At 57.4% G+C, this 13,345-nt stretch overlaps 2 long non-coding RNA genes across 4 annotated transcripts; one reads left to right on the top strand and one right to left on the bottom strand.

Annotated features, from left to right (window-relative positions):
* Positions 1 to 3,208: 3,208 nt before the first annotated feature.
* Positions 3,209 to 6,738, bottom strand: LOC137845987 (uncharacterized). 3 transcript variants are annotated; one of them, XR_011090356.1, is made up of 3 exons: positions 6,054 to 6,698; positions 4,455 to 5,902; positions 3,209 to 4,160 (listed from the first exon to the last, which is right to left on the bottom strand). It is a non-coding gene; the product is annotated as an uncharacterized lncRNA (long non-coding RNA). The 3 variants fall into 3 exon arrangements; XR_011090355.1 differs by having other exon boundaries at positions 3,209 to 4,598; positions 5,355 to 5,902; positions 6,054 to 6,695; XR_011090354.1 differs by having other exon boundaries at positions 3,209 to 5,902; positions 6,054 to 6,738.
* Positions 6,739 to 10,650: 3,912 nt separating this feature from the next.
* On the top strand, positions 10,651 to 12,907 carry LOC137846045 (uncharacterized). The gene is made up of 3 exons (XR_011090363.1): positions 10,651 to 11,509; positions 11,615 to 11,730; positions 12,613 to 12,907. It is a non-coding gene; the product is annotated as an uncharacterized lncRNA (long non-coding RNA).
* Positions 12,908 to 13,345: the final 438 nt, after the last annotated feature.

Here is a 13,345-nt window from a genome sequence, read left to right as displayed (position 1 = left end):
TTCACGCCTCCGTTTGCACTGCAAAGCAACCGGGACACATGGCATGGAGTCAGGGGGGGAAAGGGCATCCCGAGCCTACCACCAGGGCTCTGCAAGGCCAGGCCAGAACCAGGGTGGCAAGCGCTAAGGCATTCAGGGGCTCGCAGCACTCCCCAGCAGCTCTGCCATGCCCCTGTTGGATTTCTGCCTTTGGGTTACAGACCTTGAAGAACTCCTCCAGCGCTGTTTCCAGATCGGCCCTTGCCTGAGCGACCTGGGCCAATGCCTCTGCCATGTTCTGGCTGCGGTGCAGAGACCCCTTCGCACCCTCTGCCTCCATGGCTTCTTCACCTGCACGTCACAAGCCAGCACAGCGTGAGGAGCATGGCCACGGGCTCAGCCTGCAGCGCCAGCAGCTCCCTATCCTTCGAGTCCTGCATCTCTTAATCGCGGGCCTACACGTGCTCCAAGACCCTTTCATGAACCCCCGGACCCTGCACCCGCACAGCGTGCACAGGGCTGCTCGACCCGTGAGGCCACCTCCAGTATCAGCATCCCACCCTGTGATGTTACCAGTGCCCACAGCCCCTGGGACCCCTTTCCTTTGCCCCCCTGCCAGCCTCAGCTGCCCCACACGGCCCTCCCTCGTGGCCCCAAGACAGCTGGGGGGGCTCCTGCCCACCCCTCACCGCTTGCAGCCTCACACACAGCCCTGTTCACCCCCTTGCCCACCTGCGGGCTGTGCGGGCTCCGGGGAGGTCACTTTGCCCTCACCCTCTTCTCCCAGTTTGGCGGCCTCACCCTGCGTGGCAGACACGGGATGGCTTGTCAGAAGCACTCCCACAACCCAGACGCAGCAGATAACCTCACCAAGCAGCCCTCCCCTTGGAGGCCGCCTTGTCACAATGACACACCATGGTGACACCGTGGTGACATGGCCACTGCTGCCCACTGGGACACGGCTGGCACTGAGACCATGGGGGACAATGGGACATGGCTGGCACAGGGATCATGGGGGACAGTGCAGGTGCTTTGCACAAGTCCATGAAGATGATGTCTGTTGCTCTTAAGGCTACCAGATTTGTCAGGCACGATCTGCCCCGAGTGAAGCCATGTTGTCTGTCACCATCCACCTCCTGATTTCCTATGGCCCTTAGCAACAACTTCTCGGGTGGTGAAGGCTCTGCACCCCCACAGAGGGAGGAAGGCCATGGGAGGAGCTTTGTTCCCCTTTCCCAGGGAGGAGGACAAGTCCTCCATTTTCACTCGTGTGTGCCCCTGGGATAGATGTTCATCTGATTCGTGTCAGCATGGAACAGTGTTAGGGCCGCGTGGTATGATGGATGTGACCTTCTGTCTTACATACCCTTGTATAAGCACAAGGCTAAGAAAAACAGAATGGTTCATGTGTATAGTTCTTGTACCTTGCAAAGGAATATTTTAACAATTCGTGTCACTAGAGAGCAGTTCTGTCTGTCTCTGGGTCCTGCACTGGCAATTTAATTCTTCCACAGATGTAGTTGCTTCCCTTTCCTCCCAGTGTCCCAGTGTCCCCCTCATTCTAGTCAAATGATCAAATCTTCAGAAATATTCCTCAAATACATCAGCCTATTTGCTTGTGTTATTCCGAACTCTTCTTTCTAACAGTTACAGCCTTTTTTGTCTTCTTTGTGGTTGATATAGCATTGCTCTAGGTGTGACTGTCCCTGGGAATGGCCTGTGAGGAATGTTTTAACTACTCGTGAAGTGTCAATAAGAGAGCTATTTGTGTTTGTATGTTCTTTCTTTGACGTCTCTGATGTCTGGGGGTTTCAGAACAACTGCTAACAACTAGTGACTGATATGGCTTCTGAAGGGGACACTGTGCAAGCCCCTGATATCTGGCAAGGTGGCCAGGAGATTAAGGAGAAGAAAGAAAGAAGCTGAAGGACGGCTACAAGACAAAACTTGCAGGGGACGCTGTGTAAGCTTTTGACATGCTGCCAAGGAGTCCAAAGGGGAAGGACAAGAAAAAAAAAAAAAAAAAAAAACCAACAAAAAAAAACTGAGAGGAAGACTATGAGCCTTCAGCATGAAAGACCCCCAGGGGGACCACCGGAGACTGATACGCATGCTCCAGTAGGAGGGTTTGGATCCCGGAAGTTAATTATAATACCCGTTTTTTTTAGAAGTAGTAATGAATATGGATTAGCCTAGGAGCATAAAAATCAGCTTCTGGATGTAACTGGTGTGCGCCCTGGTGGAGCGGAGACTCCCAGCGCACCCAGCACTGTTTGTTTACCTCTATTCCTTTAATAAATTGTAAACTTTGATTAGAATCCTATTTTGAAGACTGAGCCATTTATAACACCCCCACTCCTATATGACCCCCTTTCCCCTCACCAGTTCAACTCCTGTGTGCCCGCCAGACCCCCATTGTCACTCACGTGTGCCCCCCAATGTGCAGCCCCATGTCCCCCACCCCAAGCTGCTCCCCCCACATCTCCCCCACAGTTTGCAGACTCACAGAGTTGTAGGGGTTGGAAGGGACCTCGAGAGCTCCTCGGGACCAACCCCCCCCTGCCCAAGCAGTTCCCTCCAGCAGGCTGCCCAGGGAGGCCTCCAGACGGGCCTTGAATATCTCCAGAGAAGGAACCCCCCCAGCCCCCCTGGGCAGCCTGTCCCAGCGCTCCGGCACCCTCTCTGTGAAGAATTTCTTTCGCCTGTTGGTGCGGAGCTGCCTGGGCTCCATTTTGTGGCCGTTGCCTCTTGTCCTGTCCCCACAGACCTCTGAAAAGAGCTTGGCCAAATCCCTCTGTCCCCCACCCCTTAGGTATTTACACACATTGATGAGACCCCCCCTCAGTCTTCTTTTCTCCAGGCCGAACAGCCCCAGGTCTCAGCCTCTCCTCCTCGGGAAGATGCTCCAGGCCCCGTCTCACCTTCGTGGTCTCCGCTGGACCCTTTCCAGGAGATCCCGGTCTGTTTTGTACTGGGGAGCCCAGAGCTGGACCCAGAACTCACGAACTGGATTCAGTCCTCAGCACTGGATACAGTACAGTTCTCCCTGACTGTGTGCTCCAGGTGCCCCCAGCCCCATGTGTCCCCTTAGCTCTGTGTTGTTCCCCCCCCAGAACCCCCTACATCATGCCCCCAGCACAGAACCTTCCAGAGTGGCCCTGTATGAGGGACAGTGGCTTAGCAAGTCCACCAGTTCCCTCAGGACCCGTGGATGTACGTTGAAGACATCATCGTGTGGGGCAACACGGGAGAGGATGCTTTTGAGAAAGGGGAGAAAATAATAAAAAAATTGGATGGCTGCTTTTTTTCACATTAAACAGAGTAAGGTGAAAGGATTTGCACTGGAAATGCATTTTTTTAGGAATAAATTGGCAAGATGGAGGTCACCCCTTGTGCTGAGGCTGTCGGGGCATATTTGGGGCCAGCACATGCCATATAAGGGCATATGACATCATCCCTCCTTTATGACGTCACACCCAGGCACAGTATATAAGGCCGCGCTCGCGCCCGCAGAGTTTGCCTCTGCTGCTGTGTGGTGCTGCTGTTTGCTGAGGGCTCAGAGCCTGCTGTCCCTCTCAGGCCCAGGCCGTGCAATTGCTGGTGGCTGTTGCTGGCAGCGTTTGGTGACCATTCACCGATTCGTGTTTTTTTCTGGTTATTATTTGTGGTTATTATTTGTGGTTGTTGAAACCATGACCCGCGGTGGTGTTGGCCAGGAGCCCGTGGTGTCCGCTCACTCCTCATCGCGTCGGGGCCTAACGCGACGCCCCAGCGGCCCTGTGCAGCAGAAGGAGCACGGGCAGGAGCTGGAGGAACTGCGGGCCCAGCTGGAGGCCGAGCGTCTCCAGACCCAGGAGCTGCAGCGCCGCTTTGCTGATGAAGCCCGTGAGATGAAGAAGAGGGCAGAGCAGGAGTGGCAGCTCCTGGCTAAGAAGCTGCGCTCCAAATGGGAGCAGGAGCGGGTGCGGGAGCAGCAGCGGCTCAAGGAGCAGAGCCAGAGGCAGCGGGCGGCGGAGATCCGTCAACTGCTGCGCGAGAAGGACGCCGAGCGGTGCCAGGCGCACGAGCTGCTCCAGCAGCGGTGGGACAATTCCATCCGCCAGGCACGGGAGCTGCAGCGGCAGCTGGCTGAGGAGCTGGTGAGGAGAGGCTGGAGAAGAACCAACGAGGTCCGCGGCAAGCTGCAGGAGGTCCACAGGCAGCTTAGCGGGCGGGCAGATAGCAAGCAGGCCGCCCAGATCCTGAGCCTCCAAAATGAACTGCAACTGCAGAGGAGACTCTTCCTGCAGTACATCCTGGAGCGGGGTAAGGGCGGGTCGCCTGCCTCCCACAAAGGGGACAAGGCCTGGCACCGCCTGCAGACCCTCCTGGGCATAGGAGCCACCGGGTCCTGCATTTCAAAGTGCCCCGGTGCATCTGGTGCTGCTGGTGGAGGAGGGCAGCAGACAACCCCCTCCAGCTTCAAAGACGCTCACCTCCAGGGAGATGGGAAGAGCAGCGGGCGCTCTGTCGCAGACGTGGGTGTGCAGGTCACAGCGCAAGAAGAGGCCTGTCCACCTGGCAGCGGAGACAGCCAGCTCCTGGAGCTGAAAGTTCAGCTGCAGCATGATGTGGAGGACCTGCGGAGGCAATGCAGTGCCCTGCAGCAGGAGACCCGCTGCCTGATAAAGAAAAGCTCTCTGGAAGTGACGGAGGAGGTGGAGTGGCTCCAGAAGAACACCTGTACGCTAGGCCTCCTTACCAAGCTTCTGCAAGAAAAAGCCAGGCAACTGAAAGAGGTTGCAAAGACAGAGCAGGTCGACCAGCAGCAGAGAGGGCAATTGGAAAGCGAGGCTGGGAAAACACTTAGGCCTCACATGAACCTGGAGCAGGAACGCTCAAGACTGCGGAAAAGGTACGAGGACCTGAAAGTGCGTCTAGCAGAGATGACAAATGAAAATGCCAGACGCGCAGAAGAAAATTCTCAGCTCCACGGGCAGAAGGATTGGATAGAGGGGGTCCAATCTGAAAACGCTGCTCTGAAGGCGAAACTCGTGCAAGTGACAGAGCAGCGAAATTCTGCCATTGGAGAGGTCAAACGTCTTCAAACACAACTGAAAGATCTGGGTTGTGAACTGAATGCCATGCGGCAACTGGCAGAAAAAAGGCAACAACAGGAGAAAGACCTCGAGGAAACAAAGCGACTGCTGCACAACAAAGCAGAGCAAGTTGAGCATTTCCAGAGGGCTTGGGCAGAGCAAAGAAGGACACATGAGGAAGACGTGCAAGTGGCTCAGGCACAGCTGAGAGAATTGCAGAAGCAGTATCAGCAGCAAAGTCAACAATGTGAGCTGCTCTCTCAGCAACTTGAGCAAGAAAAAAGAAAAAAATCCAACCGGATCAGCTCTGAACTGCTCCAGGTGACATCTCCTGCCACAGCACAGGCCTCTGCAGAGCAGTCCCATGACCTCTGCAACCATGAAGACTGCTCTGATGCTTCTGAGAAGGCAACCCAAGTGTTGGCATCCCACACAAGTACCTCAACATCGGATGCCACATACAACAGTCCTGGTTGCAGCCTTCTTTCAGACGAGGGCCCTGTGGGTGAGACCGGAGACTCAGGAGTAGAGCATGTGTCCTTCCAACTCCCATCCCTGGGACAAGGATTGCTACAACTTCGAAGATTTATAGCTCGCTTTAGCTACAATCCTTTCGAGGGTCCTAACGAGCACCCCGAAGCAGAGCTTCCCCTGACTGCAGGAGAATACGTTTATGTACTTGGAGACATGGATGAGGACGGCTGGTTCGTGGGAGAGCTGACGGATGGCAAACGAGGATTTATCCCCTCTAATTTTGTCGAAGAAGTTTCAGACGACGAGCCAGTGACAAACATGCCTCCAGAGCTACGTGATCTCCTGCAGGATAGCGACGATGAACTGAGGTTCTGCAGGAGAAGTAGAAGGAAGAAACGAAACAAAAATAAAGAGTCTTAACCAAGGAATCCATGTCTCTTTTGTCTCCCCCCTTTTCCCTCCCCTTCCACAGCTTTTATTGTTGATGTGACGTCGCCGTATGGACTATCCCCCCTCTTTTACCTTTTTATTGCTGAGCTATCTCCTGATAAGTTGCTAACCTAGCGTATCAGCATCCTGCCTTCCTGTCTCACGCTGGGCCAACATGACCAAAGAAACCCTCCCCCTCCCTCCCCTCCCCTGCGGGACCGGGCCCCGGCCGCCTCCTTCGGGGCTTCACCGCGGGGCCCGAGACCCGGGGCGGCGGCGGCGGCAGGGAGGGCGCGGGGGGGCCCCGGGAACCCGAAGGGAGAAACCGGAGGCGCGGTCGAGGGGGCGCTGGAGGGGCCGCGAGGCCTGCGGGGAGCGGGGCGCGGAGCGGCGGCGGCTCCGGGGGCGCTCCCTTGGGTGCGGAGGGAGCCGAGGCGCAGCGGGACGCGCCCGGCCAGAGAGGCCCTGCCGGCGCCGCCGGGCCCAGCCTTGGGCCGCGCTCCCGGTACGGCTCCCGGTGCCGCTCCCGGGCCTCTGAGGATCGCGGCCAGCGCCGCCGGGTCCGCCTGGAACGGGGGCGTCCCGCGGGGCTCCGCGGCCCGGCTCTCGCCGCCGCCGGGGAGGCCGCGAGACGCCATGGGGGCTCCGCGCCCTGCGCCCGGCCCTGCCGGGACCCCCTCTGCGGGCCCCGCTCCGCGCGCCGCCGGTTTACAAACCAACGGCGGCGGGGATTGGTCCCCGCGCAGGGCGGGGCGGGCCAATAGGAGGCTTCGCGACGCAGGCGGCGCGGGCGGGATTGGTCAGCGCCGCTCAAGCACCGCCCCCTCTCAGCTGCCCCGGCAGGGAGGGGCCGACCATAGAGAGGAGGCGGCGGCACAGCGCCCCCCTGCGGACGGGGGGAGAGCGGCGGGCGCGGGAGGGGTCGGGGGGCCCGGGCCCGGGCCCGCAGAATCACAAAATGACAGAATTACAGAATTATAGAATTTCTAGGTTGGAAGAGACCTCGAGATCATCGAGTCCAGCCTCTGACCTAACCCTAATAGTCCCCACTAAACCATATCCCTAAGCTCTCCATCTAAACGTCTTTTAAAGACCTCCAGGGATGGTGACTCCACCACTGCCTTGGGCAGCCCATTCCAGTGCCTCACAACCCTTTCAGTAAAGAAATTCTTCCTAAGATCCAACCTAAACCTCCCCTGGTGCAACTTTAGCCCATTCCCCCTCGTCCTGTCACCAGGCACGTGGGAGAACAGGCCAACCCCCACCTCGCTGCAGCCTCCTTTAATGTACTTATACAGAGCAATAAGGTCACCCCTGAGCCTCCTCTTCTCCAGGCCGAACAAGCCCAGCTCCCTCAGCCGCTCCTCGTAGGCCTTGTTCTCCAGACCCCTCACCAGCTTCGTCGCCCTTCTTTGGACTCGCTCAAGCACCTCCATGTCTTTCTTGTAGCGAGGGGCCCAAAACTGAACACAGTACTCGAGGTGCGGCCTCACCAGAGCCGAGTACAGGGGGACGATCACCTCCCTAGCCCTGCTGGTCACACTGTTTCTGATACAAGCCAGGATGCCCTTGGCCTTCTTGGCCACCTGAGCACACTGCTGGCTCATATTCAGCCGACTGTCCACCATCGCTCCCAGTCATGCTTGCCACCTCCTCAGTAGAGGGACTGCTGTTCCCATTAAAGAAAGGAGACACCAAGCCTCCCAGTGCTGTGGAGAAGCTCTGCCCAAGCAGGCCAGAGGCCCGAGGCCTCGCAAGCTCAGCAAAGTGCTGGTGCCCGGCTCCAAGCCCTGGTAGGGCTGCGAGTAGGCACGCCCCTTCCCCGACAGGGCGGGAGGTGGCCGGGGCTCCCGCCTGTTCCCTCGGGGCTGTGAGGAGAAGCCTTGGGGTCCCCTCAGTGCCGTGAGAGCATGGAGAGCGGAGACGGTGCAGCAAGTATGTACTGCCTGCTGCCCAGAGGGGCGTTAGGCGGCCCCCCGGAGAATGAGGTGGCCCCAGCATGGCCCCAAAGGTGCGCGTGGCGTCCTGCCGTGCCAGGCAGCACCACGTCGGGCCCCGTAACCTCTCCCGTTGCCCTCCCACAGCCGGGGCCGAGGGTGGCTGGTTGGAGGAGTCCCTGCTGGACTGCGCCTTCGCTGCCTGTGACGTGGAGCAGACAGGTAGCGGTGCCGGGACCCTGATTCCACCCCGTGGCCTCCTTCTCCCTCCGTGGTGCCTGTTTCCACCTTCTGGATGGCACGCGGAAGCCGGGGGACGCCGCGGGAACACACGCGGCGGGCTGGAGCCCGATGGGTGGATGCACGGGCAGCCCGATGGATGCGCGCGCTGCCCGACAGACGCAGGGCATGTGGTGAGCTTTGCCTCTGATGGCAGGCGCGGTGCCAGCCTGGCGCATCGTGGAGTACCTGCAGGCCGTGACGGGGCGTAGCGGCGAGGAGCAGCAGCTGCAGGAGCTCAGGCAGATGCTGGAGCTGACAGCAGCAGGGGTAGCCCTGGATCTGCCCACCTTCCGCGCTGTCATGCGTGAGTGGATCGCCCACTGTCAGCAGGACGGGTGAGCGCTTGGGGAAACAGAGGCGAGCGGGGGCAGTGCTTCAAATGGCGACATTACAGCTCCATGCCTGGACACTGGGTGTGCCTGGAGCAGACGGTGGAATTCTGGCTCTGTGCCTTGACACTGGGCATTTCAAGCTAAATGTGGGCATTTCAGCTCTGCGCCTGCAACACCTGTCACAACGTGGGAATTCGGGCTCTGCAGCCCAACATGGGGCGTTTCTGGAGCTAGATAATGGGATTGCATTTCTGTGCCCCAACAGTGGCCTTTCAGGAGCCAAATACTGGAATTATGGCTCCGTGCCCTGACACTGATTGGTTCAGGAGCACCGGTGGGAATTGTGGCAGAGAATCCCCATGCCACATGCCCATCTCACTGATTCCCACCAACGCCTCAACGGTTTTCTTTCCCCAGGGCCTCGCAGCCTGCTGAGGAGCTGGATGTAACAGCCGGTAGGTGTCCACACCGGAAAAAAGATCAGTGCCTGTTCAGCCATGCTGCGCCTGCTGGCAGTACTGCTAATTCAAAGCCCCAGCTGAGCAACACCTCCTTCTTTCCTGTGCATGGGGTGTGGGCTTTGGTGGAAAACGCAGTTGCACACAAAGCACTTGAGCCGCCCCGTGCCCAGCCAGAATGCCGCAGTGTGGGGTGGAAAGGAGAGTAGCAGGGCAGAAACTATGAGACATGGGGCAGCAATTGGAGGTGTGGGTCAGCAATTCAGAGCGGTGGGGCAGATTCACAGACACAGCATCAATGGCACTGTGGTTTTGTTGCTGGGGCTCCATGGATGCAGATTCCCATCTCTCTCTACTCTCCCAGGACCTCGCGTGCTCACAGCCACGTTGGATCTTGAGGGCTATGGTGGCGAAAGAGAGAGCGTGACCTTGTAGGTACCGGCATCATCGGGCTCTCAAAACGCACCTCAGTGGTGCTAATGAGCCTCCTCTCACTGCAGGGACACCAGGAGTGTCCAGGAGGAGCTGGAGCGCTCCAACCAGCACTTGGCCAGCCAGAACGCCACACTGCGCCGTGCCCTGGAGTCAGCCGAGGAGCTGAATGCCCAGCTGGCTGAGGAGGTGGCAAAGCTGACGGAGCAGCTCCACCGTTCAGGGGGCACTCATAGGTGCTGGGAGCAGGGGACAGGGACATGTGGGAAGCTGCAGATGCGTCTCTGCAGCAGTGCTGCCGGGTGACTACCAGCGGCCGTCTGTCTCTTGCAGGGCCCATCAGGCATTGGAGCATGGCTGGGCATCCAGCCAAAAGCTGGAAGACTTGGAGGATGAGGTGAGACAGCTCCAGGAGGAGAAGAGAGGCCTTATAGAACAAAATCAGCGTCTGGTGAGTGCCCCCCAACAGCTGCTCAGCAACTCTGTTGCTCATTTTCCCTTTTTTTCCTCTTAAAACAATGCCAAGGTGATGCGGTGACTCCTGGCTTCTGGTCGCTGGCCTTTGCCCTGCCTTGGGCAGTGGGGCTACATTGGCCTCAGCAGGGCCAGACCTGGTGGTGTGCAGCCTCCAGTTGCATGCCCTCCAACTAGTGGGCTGAACCCCGCAAATTATGGGGCTGCCCCCAGCAACTTAACGGCACAGTTTTTCCCTTCCAGGAAAGGGAGCAGCATGGCCTTCTGGAGGAAGTCACCGGCCTTCAGGAGATGGTGAGGATGGGAACAAAGAACCAGGGGTGCCCTGCAGCACTGTGTCCCCACCCCAATGCACCACCAGCAGCTTTCAGTCCAATCTCACTGGGTATCAACCCACTTTCCTCTGGAGCAGAACTCAGCGCTGCTCGCTGAGGCCAAGGGAAGAAAAGAGAATCTGCAGGCACCAGAGGCACAGAAGGATGCCATCCTGCAGGTAAGAGGCATCCGAGCCTTATCACATGCTAACAAACCAGCTCCCTCAGCTGGGGGGGGACAACACATGAGGCTGGCGGCCCCTGCCCCATTATGCCCATCTGTGGAGGCCAATGTGGCCATGGTCTCCAGCCCTGCTGCGTTGCTGTGGTGTCCTGCCACAATCCGCCTTTGCCAAGGTGAGCAACATGATCCCTCTCCTCAAGTGAAAAGGCTCCCCAGGGCTCCAAAGGGATGGGAGCCACCACCGGCACCCCAAATTTGTTGCTGTTCCCCCCAGTTCTGCAGATGACGTGTGGCATGCAGGACCTGATGGAGGCTTTGCAGCACTACGAGGGCGCTGTGTGGGCATGGCCCCCACAAAGTCCCCAAATCCAGCAAAATGGAGAGGAGAAATGGGAGAAAACTTAACAAAGTCTTTTTCTTCCCCCAAACTCAAGGAGCTACAAATGGAGATCAGCAGCCTCCACAGACTGCTGAGGCAGACACTGGAGGCTTTGGCCACGTAGGTGCTGTGGGTACTTGGGGGGACACAGGGCTCTCACTGGCTGAAAATGCCCCTATAAACTCCCAAATCTGCGTTTTCATCCTTCCTTCTAGCTCAGCCTCAATCGCCATACATATTTGTGAGGCGGAGGTCAGGGCAGACAGCCGCCAGCTGCTTTTTGGGGCTGCATGCTAGAAATCGGGGCGGTCAGAATCTTAAGGAGTAGGAAGGTGGGAGGGAAAAAATGGGTAGAATCGTAATAAAATGTGGGAATGCAAAGACCGTGGACACAAGTGTCACCCCTGCAAACCTGCACTGGCATGGAGTGAGGGCACATGGTGCTTTGGGTCCCCCAAAATTCCCATCTACCCCTTGCCCATACTGCCCATTTCACCCCACCCCCACTTTCCAGCCCTCCCCGCATCCCCCAGGGCCCATCACCGCCCCCCCCCCCCCAATGCCAATCAGTGCCCCAGTTTCCAGCTTCTTAGCACAGAGCCGTGGAGGGAGGGAGGAATCATCAGAATCACATCTTTTCCCCTAGAAAATGTCAAGAAGGGGGCAGAGGAGGAACGGCCATGTCACCGCCCCCTCAATCACCATGTTCCCCACAGCCGTCCCAGTGTGCAGACCAGAAATGCCGGCGTAAATGGTGGTAAGTGGGGGTCCCACCCCACACTGCGCGTCAGGAAAAGCCCTGGAGGTTTGGAGGGGTGCTGCACCCCCCAGATCTCCCCCCAGACCACTGAGTGCCCCGCAGGCTCCTTCCACACCTGCTACTGGTGCTGCTGCTGGCACTGCTCTGCCTCCTGCCCCACATCACTCCATGGCTGGAGCTGAGCTACCTGAGATCCCCCCCACTGTGAGAAGCCCCAGGTAAAGTGACCGGACCCTGCTGTGGGGCACATGGGAGCCCAAGCCCCATAGTGGGTACAGCAGCGCATGGGGAGGTGGGGTAGGGTGAGTGTGGAGCGGGGTTAGGCAGGAAAGGGGAAAGGGGATGGAGGGGGGAATTATGGAGTGGAGTGTGGGGCTGTAGGGCAAAGTGTGGGTGGGCTGTGGGATGGAGCACAGTGCTTGGGGCACAATAAATGCCCCCCTGCCCTATAGTTTCCCTGCAGGGGCCAGGCTGGGAGCCAAGGCACCAGGTCATTTCCCCAGCCCAGCCACCCCATCCTGCAGTGCCAGCCCCCCAGGAAACACCCCTCTGCTTTTTCCCAATGAAGTCCCCCTCCCCCACGGTACCCCACTTCTGGGGGAGGCTCTGTATGTGCCGCCCCCCAAAAAGGAGGAATAAAGCTGTGCCTAGCACTGCCTTGCGTCACACAGGGTGAATGGGGGGCCTTTATGAGAGGGGGTCATTTGGATGGGACTTTGAGTGGGGTAGGGGTGCACGAAGTGTTTTTTGGGGGGGGTCATGAAGGATTGGGGTTGCAGCAGGGCCCACTGTGTCCCAGTATGTCTCAGTGTGCTCCAGGGCCACCCACAGGTGTTCTCAGCCCCATCCCATTGTCATCATCTCAGTGCTCCCACTGTCCTTACCAGTTTCATCCCAGTGCACACATTATCGCCATTCCCAGTGCTCCCAGGACTACATTGGTCCTATCGTGTGATCCCCATTGTGTCCCTTCCAGTGCCTATGTCCTGATCCCATTACTCCCAGAACCCCATTATCCCCATTCCCAGTGCAGCCAGTGTCGCATCTGGGCGCAGGCCCACCTCTTACTGTAAAAGTCAGTCTAAGAAACTCTCTTTCAGGTTCTCCCAATGTTCTTTGATACTGTGATAGTCAACTCTGAGGCATCCACAATAAGCTACTTCATTTACAGGTCCTGGGATAGATGCGTGCCACGAGTTCCTCACCTAATCTTTTCAGAGAACTCCCAGTCCTGGATCATCATTTACAGTTACAAAGTTTTTAAACTTCCTTCTGTCAAACTAAAGGTTGTAAAGCTTTGGCCTATCTGTTCATAAAACATTTCACATTTGGCTGTTGTGGAGTAATTGCTTAAAGTGACTTGGAAAAATAAAACGGATATTCACATTTTAAAGAAAATGTACAGTATTGAAGAAGCTTTCAGGGTTGAGTGTAGCTGCACTACCTAAGCATTCCCTACGCTTCCAACCTTAGATGTTACTGCACTAGGGGAACTTAGTGTGCTGACTCTAAGGAACAGTACGGAGTGTAGAACGGAGTGGAGATACCACAGCTAGGCTCTCTGAGCATCTGGGGACTCGATTGTTCTTGTGCACACCGAGACCGATAAGCTGCACATTTGCTACCCTGACCAACGACCTGTCATGTTTTTGACAAAATGCAGTACTCCAGTGAACTTTTGCTCATTACAATATCATTATAGTACCAGAACACACTTCCATCCCAAAAGCTACCTGCCTCCAAGGTGTGACCACCCCTCACTGAGCACATGCTCTGAATTTCTTGGAGCCTATTACCTTTAAACGAAAGCGAGAAAACTTTTTACCAATCATA

Source organism: Anas acuta, chromosome 29 (genome assembly GCF_963932015.1).
Source record: "Anas acuta chromosome 29, bAnaAcu1.1, whole genome shotgun sequence".
Classification (NCBI taxonomy): Eukaryota; Metazoa; Chordata; class Aves; order Anseriformes; family Anatidae; genus Anas; species Anas acuta.
The sequence above is the reverse complement of the archived record's forward strand: the minus strand, read 5'-3'. Positions and strand labels throughout refer to the sequence as shown.